The sequence below is a fragment of the Rhinolophus sinicus genome, chromosome 3 (genome assembly GCF_057876585.1).
Source record: "Rhinolophus sinicus isolate RSI-liver-muscle chromosome 3, RSI-T2T, whole genome shotgun sequence".
Lineage (NCBI taxonomy): Eukaryota > Metazoa > Chordata > Mammalia > Chiroptera > Rhinolophidae > Rhinolophus > Rhinolophus sinicus.
This window is the reverse complement of record NC_142503.1, coordinates 118,135,890-118,161,440: the sequence shown is the minus strand read 5'-3', so window position 1 is coordinate 118,161,440 and position 25,551 is coordinate 118,135,890. Positions and strand designations below refer to the sequence as shown.

Sequence of the window (25,551 nt, the reverse complement as noted above, 5' to 3'; positions counted from 1 at the left end):
CTATCAACAGGGGATGTGTCGCTCTTCCAGAATGGCTCTTAAATGCTTTCAAGTTTCTAAAGCATCTTGACCTTGCAAAATATGATTTCCTGAGTACATTTTCACCCAAGTAGCAGAGTCAGCAAGGCAGACGCCAGCTTGCAGCTAAAAAGCCTCCCTCCCCAGACAAGGCCGAGCCTGTGTGCCGCTGTGTAACCAGCATAAGGCTGGCAGTTCGGCCAGTGAGCCAACTTTCCCATTTCTTCTGGGTGATGAGGTTCCTTCCTGGGCCCTCCATCACTTGCTTGCTCATATGATACTCACAGGCCTCAGCTTTGCCCCCTGGGGGTCCCTGGTCTTCAGGGCAAGCCCTGCCCTGACTAGAGCCTTCTCTTCCTGGAGGAGCACACAAGATGACATCAGGAAGCAGCTACTTCAAACACTCCCATGAACGGAAAAAGTCTCTTGGAGCTCTGAGGAGACCCTGGGCTCAGGTCAGCTCCCACTCCCTTCCCCTCACAGGGCCGGCAGCGTCCTCAAGAGCTCTGGTGGTCCTAGCTCAGCTGGACCCCAGCACATGTGGGGGCCCTGGCCTGCCTGACCAGTGGCTCCTCACCTTTAGTGTCCTGGGGATGGGGCTGGAGACGATGAAGGGAGGCCAGAGAGCCTGTGCCTCTCCCAGGAAGTGTGTGAGTCAAGGCCAGGGTGGAGGTAGGGACAGAGGTGGAGCCCTAGGGAAAGGAGAGAGAAGTGGGAAACTCCTGCGCTATCAAGCTCCTCTCTATAGCTCTGGGTCAAGCCAGGGAGCCCTGAAGACCAAGGGGTGTGTGCCTGGGGGGTCTTGTATTCCCTTCCAGGACATCCAGTCCACCTTCTCTTTATATCCTTGTTGAAAGAGTGGCCTCTTGAAGCCTATTTGTACAGGAGGAATTTTGCAACCTCCCAGCGGCTTTTGTCACCTATGTAAAACTACAGGTCAGCTAACAAACTAGCTCGCTTATCAGGTGACTGGAGCCAGGAAGACTGCAAGCCTTGCGATGGGGAAATCCTGTCTTGCATGGCTTCCTTCCTTCTTCCTCTGACTGGGCCTCACCCGGGTGGGAGGCCTTCCTGGGCCTGGCACCCCGGCTGCTGGGCTCCCAGCCAAGTGTCCAGAGGACACTCCTCCTGACACCTGGATCCTTCTCATCTTCCTGGGGCACAGGAAACTTGATGCTCCCGCTGTGGAAAACACCTGCATTTCCAGGGCCTCCAAACAATCTGCTCCAACCTGGCTTTCCGGGAGAAACTGAGGAAGAACATTAGTCAGGGGCATTTCTATCTTGCTTTGTACTGCATCAAGCTCACCAGGCTGCTGGCAGGCCTCTTACCCAGCAAGGGTTGAGTGACACTCTGTGTGAACATGCCAGCACACAGCCATGCCCTGCGGGCATTCCCCTAGGCCTCAGGCCCAGCAAAGTACTCTATTCCACAGTGTCAGTTGAACCTTATCTGCCTCTGAGCTTTAATAGTGACTTAAATTTAAAATCTTGATATGACTGTGGAATGCTGCTTGATTTGTTTAAACAACATGCCCCCCTTTCTCCCCCCCCCCCCAGATTCTCAGCCTACTTTGGAGGGTTGTTGGACCTTCTCTATATGCAGAAAGCAGGTCTGTCTGCTCTCATTTCCTAATGGCCTCCCCATCCCGACTCAGCACACACACCCACTGAGCCCATAGTCAGGCCAGTTCCCGAGTCGAAAGAACAAAGAGAAAGGTCAGAGGCCCGGTTTCCACTCCCCTCCTCCTGCTGTTGCCCCCGCTGTCTGCCCCAGCAAGCCCAGAGGTCAGGCCCCTCCCCAGTGCAATCAGGGCCTGAGTGGAGCATGTGCCGGTGCCCCCACCCCAGGTGCAGCCTCAGGTGCAGGAGCACTGTGGGAATTTTCCATCTTGCTTTACAGCCTGGTTGGCTCCTCCTTAGATTATCATCCTGCCAAAGACACAGACTTGGGTTGGGCAAGCTTTCCTGCAGGTCACCATGGGCGGTGCAGGGAGCGCCTGGGCCTGCTGGGGGCCTGGCTTTCTCTTCCGCAGCTTGGAAGGGCAGAGGAGGGGTTCAGGGCCCCAGATATTGCTCAGGCCAGAGCCTCAGGCCAAGGCCGCTTTCCCCCTGGCTGTCTGCATCCTCTGCCTCTGCCCAGGCCTGTTTCCTCCTGGCTTCCTGCTCTCTGGTTTCCTTGGCTTTCCCTCTGGGCAGCGGCTCCCAGCTCTTCCAAAAACCCCTTCCAGGAAATGTGCTTGTTGCCATGAGATAATGCAAATGTGCTCCTGGGGCTGGCTAGGCAACAGCAGTCTTTGTCTCCTAGAGACCTGGAGAAGGAGGGCCAGGCAGGCCCATGCCCCTGTGTCCCCTCTCCAGCCACCACCTTAGAGGACAAACACCTCTAAGCCCCACAGTCCTGGGTAGTGACAAATGCAGGCACATAAAGGAGGGCGGCAGATCCTGGCTGAGAGGCGTTTAGGGGCGGGGCCCTAGCATATGCCCCTCCCTCAGCGTGGCCTGAGACACTGGGACAAGGAGCCTGTGACCAGAGAAAGATGAATGACAGCACCCAGCCAGCTGCATCCTGCTGCACAACACCCTCCCCCCAAGTGGCATGGGGCAGGAGGAGGGGTGGGGGTGAGATCCCACAGGCAGGCCCCAAGGACTGCCATCTCCAGAGGAGAACAGGGTGGGGGGACTGTGTAAACAGTCACCAAGCAGAATTGATGCCTGTATTGATGCCTGACCCTCTCAGTCATGAGATCCCTGCTGCTCTTCCCGCCCCCGTCACCACCACCTGTGCTCCCTGAGCTGAGGGACTGATGAGAATGCTATTCGCTCCCAGCTCTCCTCCTGTCTTGCTGCTGCTGCTTGCGTGATACGGTCATGATTGCTCAGGAGAGGAACATGAGGGGTAGGAACCTCATTAACCATCGTCTATGTACTAGGCCCTCAGATCTGCTCTTAAAATAAACCAGCCTCCATTGACTCGCTCAATAGTAATCACATGAGATAGATGTTTTCATGCCAATTAACAGATGGAATCCTGAGGCTTAGAAAGAGATTAGTGACTTGTCCAAGGTCACACAGATGGTAGGTGGTGATTCAAAGCCAAGTCTCTTTGGTGTTCCGTGGCCATGGAGACTTTCCTAGTTAAAGGACTGCTGTGAACTGGAACACACAGCCCTGCCTTGTGAAATCTGGCACAGTTCATCCATTGTCACTCAACTCCAAATTCCAAGTCTCACAGCATCTTTGCACCTATAAAAGGGGGAGCCCAGACACTCCCTTGAGGCCCCTCGAAGATGCAAGTATTTGAATCTAGCTCAGCTTCCTGAATTGGCTTGGGACAGGCTAGTGGGAACCAGCAATGACAAATAAGAATAGTAGAGAAGACAAAGCTTTCCTGTTTCCACACTGAGAGACCTCCAAATTAGGGTGTAGACCAAATGAGGTGTAAGGTCTAACAAGAAGCAAGCCAAAGTAAATTTGCCTCATGATTTCAAAGCAGAATTTGCCTCATGTTGGATGGTATTGTCCAGCTAAGTTTATTCACCTGGCCAGCTATGTGGATCTGACCAGCCAGAAGCCAGGGAGAGGTGTAGGGTTCAGGGGCTGAGCCTGTTTGCTCGTCCCTTGCTCAGGCCGGGCAGCTTCTCCTCACCCACTGTGGCAGCTCTTGTGGGATGAAAGACTGTAAGCCGGAGCTAGGATTGGGACTGGGAATTACCCTGGCAAAATCTCTTCTTCCCACAAAGGATATTGAAATACTAATGCAGTTTGGCAAGTTCTAACACAAGGCTCAATCATGCTGCCCAGTCTCTCAGCGAGGGCCTTGGGGCAGCCCCCCACACGGGGCACCCCCACTCCACTCCTGGGCTGCAGTTCAGCATTGAGGAGACATCAAGCTACAAGTGAGTACGCATGTTAATTGAGAACTGAAAGCTTGTGTAATGAGGCCCACCTTCCCCCAGACAAGCGCAGTGCCTCTGCTTGGCTGGCCTCTGACCCTGGAGAGGGGTGGCTAGTTGAGGGCAATATCCTTGACCTCCCTGAGGTCTCCCCCCTGAGGCCCCTTGGACCTCTCCACCCCCTTCTGACCTTCCTCACCAATCAGAAAGCTCACCTCTGCCTTGTCTCTGCAGCCTAACAGTTGTGGGGTAGGCAAGGAAGTTATGCCTTGATGCCTCCAGGTTCTCAGCAGCTGTGAGCTCTCTCTGTTGCCTCAAGGTTTCAAGCCTTTCTTCTGGAATGTTCATTTTTGTCCCCAGACAACATCACCATCAGCTGTGAGTGCTGAGGCCAGGGACTTACATGGAGGCAAAATGCATTTCAGCCTTGGGTTCCCAGATCCAAGGCCACCACCAATCCTCATGTTTCATTTGTTGAAGCTGTTTTGCTGGTGGAAAAACCATTGCAAGAATATAAGGGAAGGGGCTCTCTTTGTCTGTTGGAGCACAGGCGGAGCAGGTGGGGATGCCAGCAAGGAGAAGACCCCTTTCTGAGACCTTGTGGCAGAGTGGGATGTGGGGGCTGATATGGACCCAAAGAAAGGTCCTGGGGTCTCCAAAGCTGCCATGTCCCACGGTGAGCCACCAGTTCCAGCTTCCCTGGTGGCTTCTGTACCACACAGGTCAAATTTCTAGGGCTCTGGACCCACTGGCCACCTGCATCAGAAACGCCTAAGTGCTTGTTAAAATTACATGTTCCGCACACTTAAAACTGAAGCTGAGTAATACTGTGTGTCAACTATAATTTAATATATATATATAGTCACGGGATATGGAGTACAGCATAGGGAATAGAGTCAATGGAATTATAATAGATATATACGATGTCAGAGGGGCAATAGATTGGGGGATGGGGGTGATCACTTTGTGAGGGGTGAAATGTCTAACTATTGCGTTGTTTTTGTGCACCTGCAACTAATAAAAAAAAAATTACATGTTCCTGGGACCCACCCTACACATTCTGATCTCAGAGGTGAGGAAGAAGGACAAAGACTCTTCCTGCTAACAGGCTCCTCTGACCCCAGGTGACTCTTGTACCCTCAAGTTTGAGGACCATTGCCCTGCATACTCAGGTCAGACCCAGACTGGGGGCAACTCTATACAAAGAGACTGTTTCCTCTCCCCTAGCATCTCCTCCACCCCTGACATTCAGCAAGAACAGCATTTCTCAGTATCATGGCGTTCTTCGCAAAGAAATGAATGGCCTGGCCTGAGGAAAAGCAGCCTGTCCTCCCAACTCCAGAGCCCTCCTCCCCCGTAATTCTGCTTAGACCTTGCCCTGTGGGATTCTGGCCAGGTTGACAGCATGGGAAAACCCTGTGGGAATCCGGGCATCGCAGAGGAGGCAGAGTGGGAGGCACCACGGAGGGCTGGGAGTGCGTCCTCCCCTGGCTGCTGTCCGACCGCCACACTAGGCAGAGGCCTTAGGCTTCTCTCCTCAGGGTGCCCAATGCACCCCATTTCAGCGCATCCTCCCCTTCCTGCTCCCTCCTCTGCACCTCTGTCCCAGGTAGGCCTCCCCTTGCCAGCTTGTAAATTTGGATTCATCTTTCAAAACTAATCTCAGTTCCCTCGCTTTTTCTATGAATCATTCCTGCCATCTTGACAGAGAACCAGTCTCTCCCTCCTGTGGTGTCTGAGAGGTGGCAGGTCCCTTACGTCCGTGGTCATGTCCTTCATGTTTGAGGCCCCTCCTGTAAGCACGCAAAGTCTCCCTTTGGTGAGCAGTGGCAGCTCGGAGTAGGTGGGCAGGGAGGTTGGTTCTTCTTAGTTTGGTTCTGTGGTCTGAAGTTAGTTCGAGGCTTGTTTTTCCTCTGACGATGGTTTGGGTAGGTTTTCTACTATCTTATTTCAGATTGAAGCAAGGCCACACTTTCAACACTTCATGCAGGCCCATTACCCTACTTTGGCTTGCTATTTCCTCCCTACGCTGATTGCAGCTTGCAATTACGTTGTTTGTTTTCTTGGTTTTTGCTCGGTCTGCCCACTAACATGTCAGTGGGAACGTGGTGCACTGGCTTCCCTACTGACTATTCAGAGACAGTGCTGAGTGAGACCCACTAGGTGTTCAAGGAATGTTTACTGACTGAGTGAAGAGGGCTTGGAGGTTAGCATTCTTGTGCATTATGTAAGGATAGGAATGAAATTAAATCACGGGTCCTGCCCCAGTGGACTCACTTGACAGGTATTCACCCTCACAGCCTCTATGTCTCAGGTCACATGTAGGCACCTGACTGACACCTGGCCTCAGCTTCCACAGGCTCATGCCTCATTCTGATTCTGTGTGACTCAAGCCCCTTGGGGTGAAATTTGATGGGTTTGGAGATGACCCTGACACAGTGGCAGAGGTTAGTACACAGGCAAGAAAGGACGAGGAAGCAAACAGCCTGGGGAGGAGAAAAGGGGTCTGGGCTTTCTTACTGGGGGCCTCAGGCTCCTCTGCAAACCTGCTGGTCACCTCCCTGGCTGAGAGCTCACCCAGGAGCCTGAAGCATTGATATACCGGGTCAGATGTGTAGTCCTGAAAGTGTCATCCTGTCCTCTGGCGAAAAGCACCCCAGGCCAGCAGGTACCCCAATGCACAGGGCTCATCTCTCAACAGCACCCACCTCTGACTCCAGCCTGGTGGGCACCAGGTATCACCCTGCACAGGGCCTTTGTGTGATTTGGGAAAAGGTGACCCATCGTCCAGATGGACACAGCCCAACATTCATACCTCAGCCCACACCTGCACAGCTGTACACAGCAACTCTGACCCCAGGAAAGTCCCCAAGATTTGTAGGAAAAGGAAAGGCAGATGCAGTACATTCTCCACCAGGCCCCTTCTCTGGGTCTTCCCCATGCATTCCATCCCATTCTGGCTCCACAATATCCCAGCTGGATGAACCTTGGGCCACTCCCTCCCTCAGTAGGAATTTGGACCCTGGACCCTAGACCCTGGAAGGGGCTGGACCTGCCCCACAAGCAAGGATTCTAAATCAAATTCCTAGCTGGAGCCAGTGACTGGCCAGGCTGCCCAACCTGGCTCCCTTTGAAGGCCTGGCTTGGGCTCCTGCCCGCACCTCCCCACCCTCTGTCCCCACACCTCCCAAAGTGTTTACCACACAGAAGGAGGCAAGCTGGGAAACTCCCCGGCCGCCTGCCGCCAGCTGAGTATAATTAGGCCCGCCGCTCCCACAGAGGCGACACTGGGTGCTTGCCAAGCCCCTGCCTTCTCCAGCTGGTTGGCAGCGCCTCAGGGCAGTCGAGCCTCCCAGCCTGCATCCACTCAGGGAAAAGCGAGAGCTGAAAACAGAAGGAGAAGAGGGGAACAAAGCCAAGATGGGGAGGCCAGCAGAAGCCTTGGAGTGGCCATCTCCCCAGAGTCACCTCCTCATCCCTTGCCCTCAGCCATCGGAGGAGATGCATCTCTGAGCACCTCCAGCCAGCAGTTGCCATGGCTGGCTGGGGATTTCCACAACAAAAGCCTCCCGGTCTGCTGGGGGCTGGCCACAGGGGCCTCAGCTGTCCCCAGTGATGTTTCAAGTGGTTTTGCTTTTGAGGAACCTGCTGCCTAGGACTGCAAGGGCTTCCACTGACCCATTCATGTTTCAGGACCTCCACTGGCCACAGCACTGCTCCTGTATTGCCCCACCCCTCCCCGGCTCCTGCCCATCTGCTGCTGGTCCTGGGCTCCAGAAGTTGAGCAATGAATTCAGGCTCTACTGAAACTCTGGGAGATGGACAGAGCCTCCAGCAACAGCCTATCACCCTCAAGCAATGACTCATAATCCCCAAAAGCCCCCAATTGCACACGATCTACTTATGTGTCCCCAAGGACCCTACCCTACTTAGAGAAACGCTGGCCCATAGCTTGTCACTTCAGAGACTATGAAGAAGAGAACGAGAGCAAACCCTTCTTACTGTTGGGGCAACCAGGGACAGTCATGGGTTCCATCTCAATACCAGCCAGGTTTTCTCCCTCACACTGCCAGAGCGTCACAACCCTCCCAGACTGAACTAACTTTCTTTCCTTCTTCCTTTCTTTCTTTCTTTCTTTCTTTCTTTCTTTCTTTCTTTCTTTCTTTCTTTCTTTCTTTCTTTCTTTCTTTCTTTCTTTCTTTCTTTCTTTCTTTCCTTCTCTCTCTCTCTCTCTCTCTCTCTCTCTCTCTCTCTCTCTCTCTCTCTCTCTCTCTCTCTCTGTCTCTTTCTCTCTGCCTTTCTTCTTTCTTTCTTTCTTTCTTTCTTTCTTTCTTTCTTTCTTTCTTTCTTTCTTTCTTTCTTTCTTCCTTTTTTTCTTTTTCTTTGAGGGATTCGTGAGCTGGGGGCCACCTTTTCTGGATTCACCGGTCTTCTTTTTTTGTTTAATTTTTTTATTCCCATCCCCCTATATGCCTCCCCTTTGTCAATCATCAGCTTGTCTTCTGTATCTATGGGCCTGTTTCTATTTTGTTTTGTTTATTCTTTTGTGTTTTTAGATTTTACATGTGAGTGAGATTCATATGGTATTTGTCTTTCTCTGTCTGACTTATTTCACTTAGCATAATAGCCTCCATCCATGTCATCATAAATGGGAAGATTTCATTCTTTTTAGTTGCTGAATAATATTCCATTATATGTATGTACCACATCTTCTTTATCGCTTCATCTATTGATGGATATCTAGGCTGCTTCCATAGCTTGGCTGTTACTAGTAATTTTGCAATGTACACAGGGGTACATGTGTCTTTTCAAATTTGTGTTTTTATTTTCTTCAGCTAAATACCCAGAAGTGGAATTGCTGGATCATATGGCAACTCTATTTTTAATTTTTTTGAGGAACCTCCATACTGTTTTCCATAGTGACTACACTAATTTACAATCCCACCAACAGTGCACAGGGGGTTCCCTTTTCTCTACATCCTCACCAACACTTGCTGTTTGTTGATTTTTGATGATGGCCATTCTGACAAGTGTGAGGTGATAACTCATTGTGGTTTTAATTTGCATTTCCCTGATCAGGCTGAATTTCCAAACCCCTTGAGGTAGGAGGAGCTGCCACTGTCCTCTTTTTCCACAAGCCACCCCCCTCCCCACCATCCAGCCTGAAAGGAAAGGTCCATTGTAGGGCCAGAGCTTTGGAAGCTCTTGACCCTATAGCATTGTAAATCCTTAACAATGCTATTGTTTCCTACAAAGGTGTATTTAGGAACTTTAGTGCAAAATATCTAGGCATTTCTCACATTCGCAAAGGCCTCTTTTATGTTCCCTGAACTAGCCAAGCTACATTTTACCTCAGGGCCTTTGCACTCTCTGTTTCCCCTGCCTGCCTGGACGACTTGCCCTAGTTCACTTCATGACTGGCGACTTCATCTCCTTGGGACCATCATTCCTAAAAGACTCCCTGCACTCTATCACTACACCTTCTTCATTTCTCTAACATTTCAGATTATCCTAGATATTTGTTTATCGTGTATCTTCTACCACTAGCATATAACTTCCATAGGGCAAAGAACTTTTCTGTTTTGCTCCCTAGTATTTTCTACTACCTAGCACGATGCATAATAGGTGCTCCATGAATATGTGTTGAATGAGTGAAATGACAACATGTCTTTGAGCCTGTGGCCTGGCCCTGACCTCTCCCCCAGGAACAGGCATGGATCACTTGATCACTTGGGAGGTTCATTTGAAAGTGGCTATTTTGATTCCAGAGAGGGTCTTCTTACCACTGAAACTGCTTCCGGCAAGGGTCTTTACCCCTGCTCCTTCTCTAACTGAGGCGTGAGGTTTAAGGAGAAGCCTGAGGCTCGCAGGCATCTTAAATCATCCATGTGATGCTCGAAGGGGTTGCCAACTACTTGCTCTATGTTCTTGCTGGTAAAGATCCCATCTGCCCAGTGCTGGCCTTGCAGACAAGAATCAGAAACTTCCGGTCTGTGGTCCCTTGGCCTCTTTCCCAGCACGGCTTTCTGTGTGCGTGAATGGGAGGGGCAGGCACTTCCTTTATGGTTTGTCTTACTTCTCCCTTACATCCAGTTCAATTTGAACTTTGACATTCAAGGCAGGAGTGAGGGGAGCAAGGGTGAGATTATCTAGCATCTTCTTTTCCTAGTGCTGTCTCAGCCCCTCATGATTTAACGTAGCAGGATGGTCTCGGGTGGTTGAGAAGTTATCCACTGGGTATTCTGGAAACACACTAAAGGACCGATACACAGACATCCCTGAATAAATGTTTGGCCAGGGTCTGCCTGCTTGGGAGGTCTCGAGGACTGTAAGGAAGGACCTGATACCGCCCATAAACCACTCAAGGAGGGACAGACCTCACCCTGGAAACAGGGTCAGCATCAGAGGACACAGTTTTGCTGTGGCCTTGGTGTCCTGCATACCAGGTAGTGGAGAGACGTACAGCCTCAAACATGGGTCCTGACCTGAGAATGAATCTCGACACCACCCTCACCCTTGGAAGGCAGGTGGCATAACGCAATGCCGAGAAAAGGCTTCTTCCCCACAGCCCATCATCCCTAGCACTGCCAAAGGGGCCAGCTGATCCCCAACCCCTGCCTCTCCCTGGCCCCCAATTTGGGCACCCACCAGATTCTGTCAGTTCTCTGTGCCACCTCTCAGACTTCCTTTCCTTCCTCCTCAGCCCCCCGTCCCTCCCAAAGGATGCTATCACCTCGAGCCCCCAAATGGTGACCCTGACACCAGTCCTTTCTCTAACCTCTCTTCATCCCTCGGTGAGATAATCTTCCTTAAAGCCCAGGTTGCAGCACGTCACTCTCCTGTACTGCCTCTTGCATAAAATCCTAACTCTCAGCCTCCTGTTAGAGCCTTTCTGGTGCCACCCAAATTGTCCTCCGAACCTCATCACCAGCACCTCTCTACATTGATCTATTTGTCTTTCAAAAATACCATTTGTCCATCTGCTCATGTATTTATATTTACCATGATCAGGGACTGATAGGGAGAGAAATTATCTTCCTTTTTGTGAAGGGGCAAGGACAGGGGGCGAGGAAGTGACCCATATATCCACTGACAAATGCAGACATGTGGAGTGTGACCTTTAACTTTAAAAATGTTTTAAGTATTTACTGACTGTATTGTATTGCTGGGCTTATAAAATAATGTATTTAAAAACTATTTTCAAAAATAAAATTATTTTAAGAGACAGCATATACATTACAGCAAGTAAAATATTTATATTGATTATCCCAATATTTAACCATTATAAGGAAAGTATTATTCTTGGTACTTTGATATTATTCCTGTTCTTTAATCACTTTCTTAACTATATCTTTCTCTAATCACCATGCTGTTACCGGAGAGTGGGCTTTTCTTAGCGCAGTGTCCATGTTCTTGGTGTCTTGAGAAAAGAATTGAATGAGACACAGAAATAAAGTGGTGAAAGAGTAGTTTATTAGAAGAAATAGTACACTCCAAAGAAATAGGAGCAGACCCAAGCAGCAGAGAGTGGCTCGAGGGCCCAAGGAGGCATTATTAGGAGAAAAACTATACGCCAAAGGATTTGAAGCGGGTCGGGAGCAAAGGCAAAGCTCAAGAAGCTCAAAGGGCTCGGACCAGCGAGGACTTGGAGTTTTTATCCTTTTTTCTCTAGAATGGGCTGTTCCTGTCTGGGCGTGGGACCACTTGATTGACACCTGTGATTGACAAGAGGCTATTACCTCATCTTTTTAGACTGCGCATGTTCCTTCCTAGAGTTCAGTCAGTTATTAATGAACTTCCGGGCATATGTATGATATTATAATGATGGTATAATGAGGCCCAGGTGCAATGAAGGTCATTGTGGCCTTTACTGCACAGGAGTAAGTGGCCGGTTTAGTCTAGTTGGGTATTTTGTACCCATTTGTTCCTCATAGGGGTAGGTACTGCGTTTCCCCGAAAATAAGACCTAGCCGGACAATCAGCTCTAACGTGTCTTTTAGAGCAAAAATTAATATAAGACCCAGTCTTATTTTACTATAATATAAGACCGGGTATAATATAATATAATATAATATAATATAATATAATATAATATAATATAATATAATATAATATAATATAATATAATACATAAAACCGGGTCTTATATTAATTTTTGCTCCAAAAGACACGTTAGAGCTGATTGTCTGGCTAGGTCTTATTTTGGGGGAAACAGTAATTACAATGAAAACAGGAAGTTTTGGGTAGAGAGGGGAGGTCTTTTGGGCAATTGCATTCTGTGGGTTATGCAGGAATGCAGAAACCCAACGCTTATCTCTAACTGCCTGCTTTGTTTTCCCTTTCAGAGACATGATCCTCATAAAATCTCTGTGGGAAGTTGAGGGACAGAAGGTCTTTTCTTCTGTATCTGCTTCCTGATGGACAGGGGCATAGAACTGTCCCTACCTATTGTGGGATTCATGGAACTCTCGCCATATCTGATCTCAGATGAGAGGAAGTGGTCCTGAGATCCTTCTGGAAGACCATGTTGGCTTCTTTGGTTGCGAACGGCAGTTTTGCTGGGGTGTCCTCTGTATCCCCAAGGTCCCTGAACGAGGAAAAATAGATTTTAATTAATAAATCCGTTAGCTCTATAGAGCCTGTGGCCATTCAACCAGTCATTCAGGTGTTGTTAATTGTCCAGGAGCCCGGCCTGGAATGGTAGGAGAGAACATTAGGCTTCAATGATTACAATCAACAAGTATGAATCACAAGATTTAGGATTCAGCAGGGGTAGGAGCTAAAAAACTGGGGAAAAGGAAACTTAAGGAGAAGGAAACTTACGTTTCTATAGGAAAGGGAACTTAAAGTTTTTCAGTGGGGGGGTTCTACTCGTTGGCCTGTATCAATGCCACTGGCATTTTTTTTTTTTTTTTGAAAAATGTATTACTTTCAACATGGGCTTATTTTTAATTTTTCATAACATTGCCTGCACACCCACTTAAAGTTGTACTTTAAAGTTAATGAATTTAACATTTTGACATTTAATTTACTCTTCTCTCTAGATCATATTTTCAAATGAGAATTTACCCTCTATGTAAGTGTTGAGGTACATGGTAAACTCAGAGAAATTCTGTAAGTAGCGGCTGTTTTCAATTCTGATTTTTTATATCGCAGTTTGTCAATCTTTCACAGGCTCTGAGTTTCTACAGACACACTTAGCAGCTGGGAGGTGTCTAGGAATGGGCGTACCAGCTGGAAGAAAACCTTGTATTAGCTGTGTGGCCTTCGGCAGGGGCTTTCCCCTCTGAGCTTTAGTCTTCCCTTCTCTGTAAGGCCCTACAATGCCACCCAGCTGGCCTGCGTGGCGAGGGTTTCATGAAAATGGACACAGTGGGCCCAGCACAGTGCTAACACTGAGAGGTGCTCAATGAAGAGATGTTATTCCCAGCTGGATGCTCAATGCTGGGTCCCCCTCCCGCCTCTCACAATGGGCCTGCTCCATTGCATCCTGCCTCGAGAGACACTGTGGGAAGCTTTAGGTCTCACACAGCAGGCTCTGATAAATAATAGCCACAATTCATATGGTAGCGTTTACCATGTGCCTGGCTCTGTTCTAAGCACTTTACATGGACATTAACAAATTTAATTCTCAGAATGGCCTCTAAGATAGACATAACTATTTCCCCGTATTATATAGATCATGAGGCCTAAGAATGCCCAGGTAGTTAAGTGGTAAAGCCGGGCTACACGTCCAGGCAGGTTTGCTGCTCTTCTTGCGAGCTGTCTCAGAGACCGTCCCTTTGTCTCTCCAGATCCTCTCCCCGCCCTTCTCTACCCTGCACTTGGTCTGGAGGGGCCCCCCCACATGACTGATCCTGTGCCACCGGCCCCCTTGAACTCTGGCGGCCTTTTGCTGTAGGCTAATGAGGAGCCCAGGAGATATCCTAGGGAGGGAGGAGAGGGAAGTCCGTATTAATTGCCCTGCTGCCCTCCCTGCTAAGTCACCCAGGCTACCTGTGACCCTGAAAGGAAGGTCACAGCCTCTGTCAGGCCATCTCTTCCAGCGAAGTCCTTCCGGATCCAGTCAGCAGTTGAGTGTCGTTGCTACTGACACCAGGCTGCAGCAGCATTTCCTTTGTCTCCTTCCCCTTCACTGCTTTGTAAACAGCCCCTTTGTAACTGGGCCGGCCACTACCCTGTGCCACGTCTCAGCCATCCAGCTAAGCAAGGCTTAGCTTGTCCTTGAGTCTTAGCAGTTGGCTGTTTCTTTAGTTGTGCAACTATTACCACCATCCTTTTTCAAAACTTTTTTATCATCCCCAACGGAAACTCTGTCCCCATGAAACACGAACTCCTTGAAAGAGTTTTCTTTTTTTGTGAATCATTCCAGAAATGTTTTATGCATATTCAAGCAAATACATACCAGGTCTGATAGTTAAGTTCGTGAACTCATCCTAGAAAAAGTGCTACATACCTCATTGCTGATTATCACTGATACAGGATTCTGATGAGCCCCCAAATGATATAGGATTCTGGTGTCTAGTGCCTAGAGAGCGTCATCTCATGTACCTGAAGAATGAGAACGCAGACTTGGAAGGAGAGGTAGAGGAGCAAAGATTTTTATTAAAGTGAAAGTGCAGCTCTTTTGCGAGAGGGGATACCCAAAACTGGGATGCCCACTGGCTACGGCAAAAGGTTCTTATTTTATACTTTTTCTTTATGCTTGGGGAAGGGAGCTGGCACCTTCAAATGGATTCTATCAGACTTACTCTGTTTGTCCAGCCTGAAGGGATTTACAAAATAAGCCATTTATCCCCAGAGCGCAATTACATTGTTGTCCTGGAGCGAATTAGTCATTTCAGAACCTGGAGTTCCAAGATATGGCTGCCTTTGTCCTGGAGTTTCAAGATATGGCTGCCTTTGTTTATTCTACCAAGGACTTCCCTGTATTACCTAACAACACGCTAGCTAACCTGTCTCATCACTGTGGTCACCTTTGAAGTACTCCCCTTGGGAAGCTATGCACCAATGCCAGCACCTAGTCCACCCTTCAAAACAATTTTGGAACTCTTTTTCTGGAATGGCCACCAGAGCTGTCGTCATATTACCCTTGATGTTCTGAATGTCATCAAAATGTCTTCCTTTCAATATTTTCTTTATCGTCGGGTAAAGAAAGAAGTCACTGGGGGCCAGATCAGGTGAGTAGGGAGGGTGTTCCAATACAGTTATTTGTTTACTGGCTGAAAAATCCCTCACAGACAGTGCTGGTGCATTGTCATGATACAAGAGCCATGAATTGTGGGCGAAAATTTCAGGTCGTTTTCGTCTAACTTTTTCACACAGCCCTTTCAGCACATCCAAATGGTAAACTTGGTTAACTGTCCAGTTGGTACAAATTCATAATGAATAATCCCTCTGATATCAAAATAGGTTAGCAACATCGTTGCAACAAGTTCGTGAACTTGTTAGACCTCCTATAAATAAAAACACAAATGATAGCTTATTTTTTACACTATCTACATCTTGCTTTTTTCACTTACTAATACAGTTTTTTTCACTTACTAATACAGGATATCATTTCACATCAATACATAATGCAATTCGTCATCCTTCGGCTCAGCCTTCTCTTGTACAGATATTCTATATATTTAGGCCTTCCCACATTGATGCAAACAGCATGTTTTCAATCTTGTGCTATGGTTTGCTTTTACCTCCTGTTTCCTCCCAGGCTCATGACCTTCCTATAAGAAACACCAACTACTGCCATGACTTCAGAGCCTTCTAGGCCTCTGGGTTCCTGACCTGCCATCTCAGGAGACTACCTGCTCCTTCACCCCCAGCTGTGCAGTGACCCCAGCACATATCTACTTGGGGCCCTGTCTCCTAGGCTCACACCCTCCCTAGTGTCCTGTGTTCCAGATATGACAAACCACCGTGACACAAGGTAATCAGAAAGGGCCTCAATGTCTCCATGGCAGCCAAGGGTGTGGTTGCCTTCCTAACACAGGCTCCTGGGGAGCACCTGTAGGGGAGGGGGCCTGATTTGCATCTGCCCAGGTGAAGAGCTCGCACTAAGTTTCCAAATGTTATTCAGTCCCAGCTGAATTTGCTGCCACCTACTCTGGGATGCAAGGCCATTGATAGTTTATTTATCTTTCTTTCCACACCCTATACTGTTTTTCCTTTCTAACACTGGCATCACCATCTCCACCTTCTAATTAAAAAAATAAGAAAGAAAGACTTGTAGAAAAAGAAAATGGTGCAGAAAACCCCCCTCTTCTCCAACAAAATTTGACTCAAGATTTATGTGAAAATTGCTTTTTACATAATACCTCTAATAATAGAGAGCACTGTGTTTTGTGTTTTATAAATACACACACAATGCCCGAGGAGCTCTTACCACTCTGTGAGGTAAGTACTGTACTGTTTTGTTTTTTGTTTTGTTTTGTTTTTCACCACTTTACTGATGAAGAAAGAGGCTCAGAGGCGTCATTGCCAGAGGTAGAGCCAGACCCTCCGCTTGACTCCAAATCTCCACTAATGCCTACAGTTCCCAAATGTGTTTGGCCTGTACCAACCACCCACACAGCACCCCAAACCTGTTGGTGGATGGTGCTGCTCAGAGACATTACTGAGAAGAGGGTTAATTAACATAAAATAACTAGAGGTAGCAAGGCTCTGGGGGTAAGTGGCACAGATGTGGGGGTGATGGGGCCAGCAAAACTAGGTCAGCTTGCAGACTGAGCTCAAGGGGGATGCTGGAGAGGACAGTTAGAAATGGAAGGAGGGCCGGAGACCAGCTGAAAAAACAAAAGTTCATGTGCTGTCCTGAGAGCTGGCCCTTCCCTGGGAAAGAGAAAGAAGGGCAGAGAGAGGGGGTCCTGGGCAGGGAGAACCCTCTTGGTGTGCACCTGGCTGGATTATATAAAATCTCCACTTCTGGAAAATGTGGGACATCACAGAAAGAACCTTGCCCGTCATGACCAAAAGGCTTAGAGGTGGAGCTTTGATTCGGCTGCAAAGTAAAGATGGAAGCAGGTATGTGGTAGGGCTGGGATAAAACCACTATGTGGAATGAATTCAGTTGTGTTCAAATGAAGACTGGTTCCTGGCACCTCCCCACAGCTCCCCTTCCGCCTGAAGTCTGAGGTCGTTTTGGACTGTCCAGCCCCTTGACCTGAAGAAACAGAAGCAAACAGGTATGGAGGCTGGGGGAGACAAACTTGGGCAGGCAGACCTCATCCACAGATAGTGCTCTCTGAAGTAAACCTTTTCCCCTGGTTCCTTGGGGATCAGCCGAGGAAAGCCTGCAGAAGAGAGCAGAAGCCTCAGAGGCCACATGTGGGGAGCCTGAGTCCCCTCTCACTGATGCTTCACCCTTCCTGGCCGTGGAAAGCACCAAGGAGTAGGACATCCTAGCTTGTTAAAACCAGCGGGGGCTTCAACACCACACATCCTGACTGAGTGCCCAGATGTGCAGGCCCATGAGGGTAGACGCCACAGAGGATAGCAAGATGGGCCAGCCCCCACCCCCTAAGGGTTTCCAGGGAAGGGGAACCAGCAAACATACAAACCAAAGCAGCCCCAGATGGTTTCATATGAGGGTCTAAGAGAGAACAGGCCCGGAGCAGCGAGGGGTACGGCTGAGAGTTGTTGGGAGAGGCTCTGGGAAGTACAGAGAGTTAAACACCCATCTTCTTTCAGCCTGATAAGCTTTGGCCTCTCTGCTCCCCCAGGAAACTCTCTCTCTCTCTCTCTCTCTCTCTCTCTCTCTCTCTCTCTCTCTCTCTCTCTCTCCACTCTGTGTGCACCCGCTCAGGGAAGGGATGTGATGACAGAAAGAGGAGGAAAAAATATAGAAAGAAAGCCTTCCTGACCACTGAGTTCCAGAATTCCGACTCCTTAGAGGACTGTAAGACACAGGCATAGATTTTGGGAGCTGCTTGATGAGGAATCCTGAGGCTTGCCCATCTCTCCAACTAGATAGAGTCCCTGGCTTGGGAAAAGAATCGAGTAAGGTGTGTGTGTCGTGAGATATACGTAGATTGGTCTAGGTTGGAAACAGTCATGTGGTGTGTCAGGCAGATGGGCCTCTCCATCACTGTGGGCGGCAGAAAGAGTCCTGTGTACTTGGAGTGCAGGGGCATGGAGGACAGAGCAGCTGTGGGGGGCTGGGGGACAAGAAGTAACCAAATAGGAAATTCTAGTGGGTGCCAGATGGACAGCTGGTCTGGAGGTTCAACGGAGCTCCGACCTCCTCCCAGGTACTGAGCAAGACCTGGACTCAGGACTATCCCAGGAACTCTGGGGGGACAAAGGGACCAGCCAACCTCTGAGTTGACAAGATGAAGTGTCTGCCACCTCAGGGGAATGGAAACTAAAATGTAAAGATGAGGACGAGTCACCAAAATCAATTCCTGCACATCCAAATGTATGTATTGAAATTCTAACCTGCAATAAGACAGAAAGCCCAGAATCTAAAAGGACATTTTATTTATATATATAAAAACCTACAAACAAAAGACAAAAAATAACCAGAAGAAATTATTATACCATACATGAAAAAAAATACTAATTTCCTTCATATATAAAGGACTCTTATAAATCAATAAGATAAAAACTGTCAGGGCTGGCCCAGTGCCTCAGGCGTTTGGAGCTCTATGCTCCTAGCGCCAAAGACTGCCGGTTTGATTCCCACATGGGCCAGTGTCAGATGGCTCAGTTGGTTGGAATGCAGGCTCTCAACCTCAATGTTGCCAGTCTGACTCCTCGACTCCCACAAGGGATGACGGGCTGAGCCCCCTGCAACTAACAACGGCAACTGGACCTGGAGCTGAGCTGCGCCCTCCACAACTAAGATTGAAAAGACAACAACTTGACTTAGAAAAAGTCCTGGAAGTACAAACTGTTCCCCAATAAAACGTCCTGTTCCCCTTCCCCAAATAAAAATAAATAAATAAGATAAAAACTGTCAATCAATAGGATACTTCATAAAGGATATAAATGGGCAGTTCACAGAAAAAGAAATATAAATAACTTGTTAACATTTGATGCATATTCCTCAACCATAATTAGAGAAATGAAAATTAAGATTACAGTGAGATACCATTTTTTCACCTATCATATGGGCAAATAATTCTAACTTTAACAAAGCTTGTTGACGGTAAGAGGGAGGGCAGGGAAGAGCCTCTCTCCATAAATGTTGACGGGAGGGTGAATTGGCACAGCCTCTTTGGAAAGCAAGTTGGCAATATATATCAAAATTAAAGTACACATTTCCTCTGACCTTGCAATTCCAGTTCTAGGAATTTACCCTGCAGGTACATCCCCACATATCCATAAGGATGTTTGTTTAAGGATGTTTGCAGTAGCATTGTTTGTCGTGGCAAAAAAAGGGGGGGAGGGGAGGAAACAACCCAAATGTCTATTAATAGGGGACTGGATAGATAGATAGGTAGATAGATAGATAAAGAGATGATAGATAGATAAATGCACATCAGTGGAACACTAAGTGACCATTCAAAATAAAATAGATCTCTGCATGCTGATATGGACGGAGATGTGTTAACTAAAAAAAGAAAAAGAAAAAAAAAGCAAGGGGCAGAACACTGTATAGTTGTCTGCTATTTGCATTTCTTAAAAAGAATCTATATGCAAATATATGCATGATTATGCATGGACATTTCTAAAAAGGCACAGAGGTTAAACAAATCCATATCCATATATTCACATGGGATAATTTTGTAGTGTTTGAATGGTTCGGCATCTCTGGATGTTTTATTTTTATAATAGCAGGATGAGGTAAAGGGTGAGCAGGAGCAAAGAAGCACTTCTGTTGACCTAGGAGCAGGGAGCCGCAGGTTTGTGCTGGGAGTTAGTGCTTTCCACGTGGACAGCCTCAGACTTCAAGACAAGGGCTGAGTCACAACCACCCTGGAAGCTGTGACAGAAGTCCACAACCTTCCAATGGCAGGCGTTGGTTACATGTTCCAGAACAGTTTATCCTTGGGGAAGGAGTGCTGGAGGGGCTCCAGGTGAGGCTGGGAAGGACTGATAAGGAGGCATCTACAGGAAGTGACAGAAAATTAGCACTTTGTCCTCGATGGGCTGTTGTCACTCTGCCAAGAATTGCTATTTCTCAGCAAAATGTACCTAAGCTCAAAGGTGAGATCGGCAAAGAGTTTTAAAGGGTCATTTTAGATTATTAGGAAGGATGAAAATGCTTGCACAAGATAGAAGAAGTTCAAAGCCTAATAACAAGCAGTTAGGGAACTAGAAACATTAATTTAAACAATGTCAATTCAAATTCAAACAAGTGGATCCCATTTTCCATCTATCAAATTAAAGTGTTAAGGACTGCTACCATGTTTCCCCGAAAATAAGACCCAGCCGGAAAATCAGCTCTAATGTGTCTTTTGGAGCAAAAATTAATATAAGACCCAGTATTATATTATATATTATATTATACCTGGTCTTATATTATAGTAAAATAAGATCAGGTCTGATATTAATTGTTGCTTCAAAAGACACGTTAGAGCTGATCATTTGGTTAGGTCTTATTTTCAGGGAAACAGGGAATTCAGTGTTGGTGAGGGTGTGGGAAAACAAGCTTTCTCAGGTATGGCTGCAGGGAGTACTGGATTATAACCCAAAGTATAAAATAAGTCCATATTGATATAAATAAATGATTGAATAAATTAATAAATGAAGAAGAGACATATCTTCTGTGTAGAAGAATTTAAAAACAGAAATGCATACAAAATACAGAAATGCTCAAGACAGTGTCTTGGCATTTTCAGAAAAGAATTATATACTTGTGTTACTTGTCTATAAGTATTTTGCTTAGAAGAGCTTCAGAAATCTCAGGGAGATACAATTTTTACAGCATTAAATTTGCAAAGGTACATATACATATACATATTTATACATATGTATAAATAGCTATATATATGTTTTGCAAATTTAAATGTTTTATATATATATGTGTGTGTATATATATATATATATATACACACACACACACATATATATATATATATATATATATATATATATATATATATGCTGTAACATCTCAATCCTGGCAAAATTGTAAGAAACTTAATATGTGCATCTATTATTGTGAGCATTATAAGTTCATACATGCCTTTTGAACAGCATCTTGGCAATATCTATCAAGAACTAGAAAAACATTCATACCCTTGAACGCGGTAGTTTCTTTCTTTTCTGAGAATTAATCCTAAGGAAATATAAATTTTTAAAAAAGACAGCAAAGAAAGCAAAATGCATTTGTGCTGTTCTCTAATTTAAATGAACAAAACTGGAAACTAAATGTCCCACAGCAGGTTACAAAATGACACAGTCCCTTGGTGGAATATTATTTAATTACTAAAAAGGATGACATGGGGACTCTATAGGAACATGGAAAATGCTGATGAGCACGTATGAGACAGAAGTATAAAGCAAAATATGTAACTATAATTAGAACTTTATAGAAGTAGGCACACATGGGCTGGAGGCCTAGGAAACAGAACAGTTGGGCCGTTGGCACCTGGACCCTTTCCCAGCTGCACACACCCAGCCTTTCCTGCCTCCTCCCGGTTCTTACAGTGGCCAACTGAATTCATCACCTAGTGTGCTTGGGCCACAGAGAGGGTACTCCACATATAGCTGCAGGAAATATTTTGTTAGTGTTGCTATGATGTTCTGTAACACCGCTACAAAAAATTCTCCTACATATCTACCGATGACCCTGGATTCAAAGTTGGACAGTCTCTGTCAATGCCTTAGTCCCCACCAAGGCCTAACCCAAACCTCCCACGATTCACACATCCTATTCAGAGTTTCCATTGCTATCTCACAACCACCTACCAGCTCTCTCAAACGGGTGCAAGAAAGCCCCTGTGTTCCTCCGTCTGAAGCAGAGGACTTTTAAAGGTCAAGCAGCACTCAGAAAACAGCTGCTTAAAATGGGAAAGCGCTTTCCAGGGAGATGCTTGGATCTTATCTGGAGAACCTGAGAATCACTACCCCACACATGTGCTGGTTTCCTTTCATTTCAGCCAAAGGTGTGGAGCTAAAGACCTTTATAGCTTGGTGGGAACTAGACATGGAGCTGGGAGCTGCACTGGTCCCCCAGGGGGCAACTGCCCTGCAACAGAAATGGCGTGTGGGCCACAGAAGTAAATGTTCTCAGACACATTAACAAAAGTAAAAAGTAGGTGACATTAATTTTAATATATGTTTTTTAATCCCAAATCTCCAAAATATGATCATTTTAACATGCAATTGATAAAAATTATTGTTATTTATTTTACATTCTTTTTTTCATGCTAAGTCTTTGAAATCCAGCGTATATTTTATACTTACAGCCCATCGTAATTCGGATCAGCCGTATTTCAAGTGCTCAATAGTCATATTGGGAGCAGAAGCTACCATATCAAACAACACAGATCTAGAATTTTGATGTCTCGTTTTCTTCTTTTCACTCCCTCTCCCCTCCCCCTCTCTCCCTTTCTTCCTCCTTTCTTTCCTTCCTTCCCTCCTTCCCTTCTCTTTTTCTTTCCTCTCTCTCCCTCTCCTTCTCTCCCTTTCTTTGAAAAAAGATCATCCTTTGGAAACTGAGACATATGTCTACCTGCCTACAACGTTCACCCAGGCAGAGAATCCTGGGAAATCTTATTTTCCAGAATTCCCTGCTGTGCAGTGGCTGTTCCTTCTTGAGTGCTGCGGCATGTATGTGAGCAGACCCCTTCCTTGGGCTTCTGGCAGCCCTCTGGTGAGACTTTCCTGAACACATGCAGCCCCCATGTGCTCATCTTCCGTGGCTGTAGGGAACCAAGGTGAGCTGTTTCTCCCTATGGGGTGATGGGGGCAGGCTTACGCAGGCCCGTCATTCTTTTCTGGAAGAGTCTTCAGTACTTGGCAAGATGCCCCAGGTCTTTTTCATGACTGGAATTGCACTTTGCCCTGGAAATTGGCCAGTGGCCAGAAAGCTCTTCTAGCCCTGAGAGTCCCTGCATCCATCTCTGGACCTGAGGGAAACTTTGAGCCCAAACGTAGGGGTCTCACAGAATTATTTACACACACCGTCACATGTCCGCTAGCAATCCTGGAAAACTGCTCTGGGAAATAAACTCCTGGGGGAGTGCTCTTGAGAGGAAGACTTTTGAGGGAATGGGAGGGATACAGAGTAGGAAGTCATCATCTAGCATCATTTTACCAGAAGTTATTACTCCTTTATTTGCATTTCCTTTCATTATCAAAGTGAAAAAAAAAAAAACATACACACACAGAACTGCAGTTATGCAATGTTTTATGCAGTTGCTATGAGCCCAAAAGTGCTCCCTGGTCTGTATGAGTCGGCACATCCCTGGCTTCCCGCACTCAGGGCAACAGGAGGTACTGGGAGTTTCTCAAATGTTCACAAGAATGTCGAGAGAGTTCTGAAGAATCACAATTCCTTGAACTTCTTGTGTGAAATCGCAGTCCAGTTTCCTTTTAGAGAAGTGGCCTTTGAAAACTATTTGCCATGAGAGTTTTCGTTTGTTTATGGTGCAGAGAATGGTAAAAATGCACTTCTGTGGAAGGTCCCAGCAAGCAAAAAATCCTGCTATGGAGACGTCACTGCCCTAAGCAAAGAGAAAACTTGAATTCTCCAACTGGACACCAACGCCTGCTGAATTCCTGATCCATTCAGCTCTGCGTTTTGGCCGTTAATGCGATCAGCTTAATAAAACTGTTGATGTCCTTCTTGTTATCCTTGTCTCTTAGGGACCCAACCCTTGGTGTCTCCCCTGCCTCTATACTCTCCTGCTCTGTAGGTATCTCCCTGGAAACCAAGCGTCCAGGGAGACTAGCGGGGTCTGCCTGCCACTTGGATGGGCCAAAGAGCCGCTCCTCACTAAGTCCTTGTTGCTGAGCTCTTAGCTCCATTGGAAGTCTCTACTTGTTGATGCATCCTCTCTCTGACTTCCAGTCTCCACCTGCCAGGTGGACAATTAGATTCAGTAAGGAGAAGGCAAAGAAAGAGAAGGAAAGGAAAGGGGGTGGGGAGCCAACCCAAGCTAAGAGGCCAGGGGCAGCTGCTGTCTAACCCACAGGGACAACTGAAGGTGGGGATTTCAAGACACAGAGGAGATGCTGTGCGGCTGGTGGAGCCGGTGGTGTGGGGAGCCGCCTGCCCACTCTGTCGGGGCAGCCTGACCAAGGCCCACAAGGGGCTGCTCACATCTCCCAGCCAGGCCAGGCTGGCCTCGCCTGGGCTTCTTAGCACCTATCACCAGACCTTTGGTGTTTTTTTGGTTATTTTTTTATGGAGCAGCATAATTAAAAATATTCTTGAGGGTCTCAGCCAACACAGACTTTGAATAATTTAGGGTGCAGGAATTTTGCCCCCAGCCAGCCGTTAGCTCACTCTGTGGAAGTCCAGGATCCTTCATGGGAGACCACACAAGCAACACTACTCTAAGAAGCAGGACGACAGGGAATACCCACATGGGAAAGTATGGGCTGGAAGGTTTTGTACCAGCTTCACTTCATTCTTTTTGTTTTTTTTGCTCAGTCATCTAACAGACATTTATGGGAAACCTAGGGGCTGGGGACACAGAACTGAACAACCTCCTACTCTTGCCTGTGAGGGGCCCCCACCTGGACAGCTGGAAAGGCCCATCTCCTGCGTATCTCTGGTTTTCCCTCTAGGAGGTGGAGAGCCCTCACTTTTTAAAGTGCCTACAGAGCAGTTTTGCCCTTCTGTGAATGAGCTTTGGCAAGCACACGGCTGAGTCACCGTCTTGGTGACACAGAGCACGTGGCTTTAACTGGCCCAGAAGTATGACTGGCACCCCAGCCTGTGCCTCCCCACCCTGAAGGGTTCTGGGTGAGCCACTGTGAGCTCAGAACAAGGGATCCGAAGACTAGCCCTCTTGTTTTCTAAAAGCCTGCTGTTGAGTTGTCCATACATGGCGATTTCCTTGAAGGCAGTTGAAGTAACCACTGATTTTTGTTTAACTACCTAAGCTAAGTGCCTTTTCCTGAGGAGAAATTTCCCTGGCAGGTCTCCAGAGCTTGAGGGGAAGGTGAGGAATGTTTTCACTTGGGAGCTGAGCGGGGTGATCAGGCCCAGCTCAAACAGCTTGCGGGGGGCACCCCAATTCCTGACCCTGGAAACTAATGGCTGACCTTGGGAGTAGGCGGAGGGTCTGCCTCAGCCACAGTCCACTTCAGCCACACCCCAGAACTGGTCCCAGCTCCTGATATGCTCTGGGTCTGCTGTGACCCACAGTGGACGTCTGCCTGACCTCCCTGGAGGGCCCCCACCTCTACTATGCAGGACAGAGCAGATGTGGGAGAAGGCACTGGGCAGGCACCCCAGTGTCCACTGAGGCCACGGGAAGCCAGGCAGCTGGTGGCTTGTCAGTGGCAGGCGGAGGCCTGACTCATGGCCCTGTCATAGCCCTTTGTGGAAGACTGACCCACAGAGGAAATTACACAGCACTCTGTGGCCCATGGTAGAGGCAGGGGCTTTTCCAAGTACATCAACCGGGAAGCAGCTTTCACCCACACCAGAATCTAAGGCTTGGGGACCCCATTAAGTTCACGTTAGTTCTGCTGACTGTCGGAATGTGGCCACTGCAAATGCTTTGCAAAATTCCCCA

The 25,551-nt window shown here is 47.4% G+C and overlaps 1 long non-coding RNA gene across 1 annotated transcript; it reads left to right on the top strand.

Moving 5' to 3' along the window:
• The first annotated feature begins 138 nt into the window (after window positions 1–138).
• LOC148758557 (uncharacterized) lies at window positions 139–12,550 on the top strand. The gene is made up of 2 exons (XR_016020556.1): window positions 139–473; window positions 12,259–12,550. It is a non-coding gene; the product is annotated as an uncharacterized LOC148758557 (long non-coding RNA).
• Window positions 12,551–25,551: the final 13,001 nt, after the last annotated feature.